Here is a 5,454-nt window from a genome sequence, read left to right as displayed (position 1 = left end):
CGTGGGTCGCGCATCACATCGGCTGTGCACGTCACTTCACCAGAGCTCACTATGGCAACCTAAATTGTACAAGTCATAATGCGCGCGCGCGGTAAATAATGTATACGCATAACACTTACCGGTCAGATGCAGAATTCTCGCGTCGTAATAGCCTCCTTGGGTGGTGTCGTTACCATGCCAGTAGGCCTGATATGTTTTTGCCGCATCAAAATCGGCCACATTGTTCGGAGAAAAGTGCTCGATATCAGTATGCTGAACCACAGCTACCGTTAAGTCACACCGGTATTCGACTAAACAATACATGTCGATCTTGATGATGGCCTTAAAGCGTGTAGAAACACCGAAAGCAGTACAAGCGAAGAAACAAACAAAGACGGGCAGAGAGAGCAGCGAGCGACGAAGAGCGGGCAGAGGACTCAGAGAAACGAACACGCCCATCTTAGTGCCGTTAGCACCGTTAGAGGCAGGGCTGGGCGGGGCCGGTGTGGTGCATTCCCGTCGTGCAGCGCGTGCTAGCAGACGACGCTGTTAACACAGCAATACGTGCTTCCCTCCTGCAATGATCAATAGCAAGACTCTACGAATAAAAAAAAAATGCGTGCGGTCGGCCTTATTATCCCGATGGCCTGTTTCATCCCGCGGGCTGTAAGTGAGCCGCGCGCTGCTCATGCTGAGACACTCGGCGCACGCAGCGCACGTTCCACTGGTGTGCGCGCGTCATCGTGTCTGACGCCACTTCCTATGCTCCAGCGCAGAGGCAGTGTTTCATGTGTCTCAGCCGAAGACACCGAACCAACCTAAAGGAAACTTCCTTCATACTTCCGTTAGCTTCTTTTATCATTCCGTTAGCCAAACACCGCATCGATCCTTTTGTCCTCTTGCGATATTTCTAGCTGCTGAGAGATAGCCTTTTCATTCTTAGTGGAACCGTGTCTACGGTAAAAGTGCGCGAAAGGCTGGCGCTCTGTACGCGGTGAACTCGCTTTATTTTGCGATGCCAGGAAAGCGGCGACAGCGTTACAGGCGCTATCTCGAACCGGGAACAAGTGTTGAAGTCCCTAGACAGACTGTCGCCAATGCAAGCAAAAGAGCCAAAAAGACTTCAGCTGTTGTTCAGGTAGGTGTGCTTTATCCTATTAATGATGTAAGATCTCAGCAAGATTTTTTTTTCCTTAGAGTTACAATTTAAACACATGGATTGGCATCGCAATTACTGCAGAGGCGCCGATTTAATATATAAGTGGGCACGGTGATTCCGCCACCCTTACAAATGTCCCAATTTTAGAACCAGGTTGCAGTTTATTTTTCTGGGCAATAAAATCCATGAAATGTGTGGTTGCTGTAATTCGCTGCAAAGAATGGAAATTGCAATGCTTACGGAGAAAACGGCAAGCTGCATTATGTTTATTTTCATTTGCAGGACAACCAGAATGCAGGTACAGATGAATCCGCAAGTGTTCATGCAGAGGAGGCGCTGGTTCATGTCACTGAAGGCTCAAGTCCAAGTAGTACAGAGGCAACACAAGGTGATGCTGAAATGCAGCCTGCATATGCAGATGACACTGCCGACTCTGACAGTAGTGACCATGAGTCTCAAGCACACTACAACTCTGACGAAGAGTCTGCGGCATGCAATGCCAATGAAAGCATGGAACAGGATGATGAGAATGTTGAAGATGAAGCTGAACAGCAAGACTTTTGTAATGATTTCGACACCTACATTGGGAACCTTTCAAAGGAAGCATTGCCACATCAGCCAACTACTAAAGCACTAGCACTGCTGTTGATTTTGTCTTACATTGTCACGGCAGGGCTTACTTGGTCGCAAGTAAAAGGTCTTCTCATACTTTTGAATGCCCTCTTTGGAAAAGAAGTAGTGCCACCTACCCCGTATATGCTGAGGAAGTTATAGAAAGACAAAAAAAAGGCACTGAGGCTACACTTATTCTGTCAGCGCTGCCATGAGTATCATGGAAGCACTCATGAAATGTCCAGCAGCAGTGAGGTCACTTGTGGCAACTGTCACATCAAAACTACTGTAAAAACTTTAATAGGAGTTGGAAGCTTCTTTGTGATTTTCGACCTCAAGCAACAGTTATCAGATTTGATCAGGCGTTCTTGCTCAGTTCTTTTTCAAAATCTTCAGAATTTGTCTACACTTATCCGGGAGCTAGGAATATACAGAGATATTACTGATGGTGACCTGTACAGGAGTATTCGCCGTCAACTCAGCATGACATGGAGTGACATCACTCTTACTTTCAACACTGATGGAGCACCTGTTTTTGAGTCATCAAAAAGCTCCATCTGGCCCATTCAAGTGATGGTGAATGAGCTTCCCTTCGAGCTTCGGTGGCGAAATGTGACCCTCACGGGACTTTGATTCGCAAAGGAACATCCACCAATGCATATTTTTATGCTGAAGTTTGTTGAGGAACTGCAAAATATTGGTACAATTGTGTGGTCCCATACAGGCACCATCGTAAAGTCTTCAGTCCATGCGATTCTCTGCTGTGTGAATTCACCGGCAAGGGCATCCATCCTCAACATGAAACAATTTAATGGTTATTATGGGTGCAGCTGGTGCCTTGAGGAAGGTACATGTGTCGATGGTAAGTTTCTTTCATTATTATACTTCATAAGGGCGTTTCATTTCCAATGGGTCCACAGTAATAACAACAATTTGGTGTCATAATGACACTATGAAGCTGCAAACTTATTGGTAAGCAAAAGCAACACAGCAATAAACACTGATATACCAAATAAACCAACCCAATGTATGCCTGCCTACTAACTGTTAGGTACATATAAGTGAAGGAAGTTTATTTTAATTGCATGCTTTTTGAACATAATCAGATGGTGAGGATGAAATCGACGGTTGAAGAGTCAAAATGCACTGCTATATATCAGGAGTGAAAATTGTAATTTTGCTGTAAAAGAACTGCAGACTGGGCTGGTTGGTGTTGCTTCATAATGGTGGTTTAACAGCGCAGAACAGACACAGATCAAGAAAGAGACAAGCACACGAACCAGCACTAATTTTGCTGCCATTTTCCGAACACTTGTAAAGATTGAAGCCGTGCCTGCTGAAGGATGAACATTTATTGCTGCCTTTCTGTGAGGACGTAGCAGTCTGCTTAAAATGACCATTAGCCATGCAGTTTCATGTCTTGGTTTTGGTAGTACAACTGGCTGTACCTGGCATGGCACTCTGCTTCCATCAGAGCGGACAAAATTCTCGCATAGTATTCCAAAGTGCAGCTCTCATGGGCCTGTTGCTGTGTTGTGTTGATGGTGAGGGGATAATAGTCACAGTGCATGCGGAGGAAACCACAGGAGTAGGGTACAATGTTAGCAAAGGAAAAAAATCGGGGCATTGCATGAGTAGGCAAGAGCAGTGGCGACTCCTAGTTCCCTTGTGTGCAGCCAAAGCCATGACTCAGCATTTGTCTATAGCATTTATGGTGTGAACACAACACTTGAACTCAAATATCACATTGTAGAGAAGCATATTCATTGACTAGTGTTTTTTTTATTACCTTTATCTTTATTGTGCTACTCTGGGATGTTTTAACAATTTTAGTGATAGGTTCTGTGTTAAAAGTTTTTAGTTTAGGGGAAGCTATAGAATGTGCATTTGTGTTACTTTGTTGAACGGCAGTTTTTGATATTTGACCATACGAAACCATCCAGAGGCAATAAAATTTTAGCTTGCAATCTGGCCTGATGCTTAGCTTAAAATTTTACTTTTGTAACCCCAAAATCTTCAATGGTGGCCTACTTTGTATCATGAGGAATTCTGCATGGCGGTTAGTGCAGACTTGGGTTGTATCTGACTGTAGTAGATGGTAATGTAGCATGTTTTCAATTTTTACAGGCACAGTCAAGTACCTTTACAATGGCCAGCTAGCCTGTGAACGCACGCATAGGGGTGTGCTTCAAGCAATGCGAAATGCAGCACAGTCTGAAGACACCTTTGAAGGCTTCAAGGGGCCATCCCCAGTGTTTAAACTGAACGGCCTTGACCTCGTATGGGGTCTACCTTCAGACTATATGCACTGTGTACTGGAGGGCGTTACAAAACAGCTGGCTGACCTGTGGCTGTCAGTTACAGGATCACAGTTCTACATCGGGCGACACATCAGACTTTTGGACTCTAGAATACGTGCCATTAAGCCTCCCATAACCTTTTCTAGAACCGGACGACCCCTCTCGGAGCGTGCATATTGGAAGGCAACTGAGTGGCGGTACTGGCTCTTGTTTTATAGTGTCCCTTGCCTATCAGGGCTCCTTCCTCGGGCCTACCTTGTGCATTTTGGACTCCTTGTGAAGGCAGTGTTTTTGTTGCTGAAGGACACTGTGAGTGAAAGTGACATTTGTGCAGCTGAAAAATTATTGTTCTCGTTTGTGCAACAGATGGCTCGGCTGTACAGTCAAACAGCGATGACGTTCAATGTTCACCAGCTGCTACATCTGCCTAAGGCAACGCGCATGTTTGGTCAACTGTGGGGCACATCAACTTTTCCTTTTGAGGATGGAGTTGGCCGTGCACTGCGGCTTGTGTCAGCAGCCAAGCTTGTTCCTATTCAGGTGGCTGAACGATGCATTATGCATCAAACATACCGAGATTTGGAAAGCCAGTTGGAACTTCCTGCTCATTTGGCTTGCGCCAAGAAAAATATTGGGGCTCAGTGTAAAAGGACCTATCAGACATGTGCTCTCGGTATACCGCATTCTATTTCTTTTTCTGAACACCTTGGAAATATTTTCAACTTAAAATTTGGCTGTATACCACAAATGTCAAGGTACTTTCGTGCTCAGATTGGCAGCATTATTGTGCACAGTTCAGATTATTCGACACCAAAGAAGACCTGCTCATGCTATGTGAAAATGATAGATGGGTTTTATTGTTGTATACTTGGAATTTATGTAATCGGAGGCTCTGTGTATTTACACACTCAAAGATTACTTGCCACACCACTAGTGTTTGATGTGCCTCATATTGTGCAATGTCAACATCCACCTGCTGCTCAAAATAATTCTCTGTATTGTTCTGATGATGTGGCTGTGCAGTGTGTGTTTTTTATGTGGATAATGTTTCGTACTTGTGTGAGGTGCCTAATCAGAAAGAAAGGGACTGATACTGGAGTAATGCATATTTTGTTTATTTTATGGGGTTTGCTGTGCCAAAGTGACCTGGGATATCAGGTGTGAAAGAAGTGAACAAGGGTTCAACAGGGTGTTGACAAGTTCTCTTGTCGAAACTCGAAACATGGCATGGCTTGTCAACTGAAGCTCCCCATCAATCTGTGTTCATTTCTGTTTTGTACTGTATAGCCATCTTCCTCTTGTTCTACCTTGAGATATGAGAGACGTTTAGTTTGGTTTGTGGGGTTTAACGTCCCAAAGCGACTCAGGCTATGAGAGACGACGTAGTGGAGGGCTCAGGAAATT

At 44.7% G+C, this 5,454-nt stretch overlaps 1 pseudogene; it reads left to right on the top strand.

Annotated features, from left to right (window-relative positions):
• Positions 1-621: 621 nt before the first annotated feature.
• LOC146176990 (uncharacterized) lies at positions 622-5,219 on the top strand (annotated as a pseudogene).
• The last annotated feature ends 235 nt before the right edge of the window (positions 5,220-5,454 follow it).

The sequence above is a fragment of the Amblyomma maculatum genome, chromosome 10 (genome assembly GCF_055883805.1).
Source record: "Amblyomma maculatum isolate TAMU_Amacu chromosome 10, ASM5588380v1, whole genome shotgun sequence".
NCBI lineage: Eukaryota > Metazoa > Arthropoda > Arachnida > Ixodida > Ixodidae > Amblyomma > Amblyomma maculatum.
Note: the sequence above shows the minus strand (reverse complement) of the source record. Positions and strands in the feature narration are given on the sequence as shown.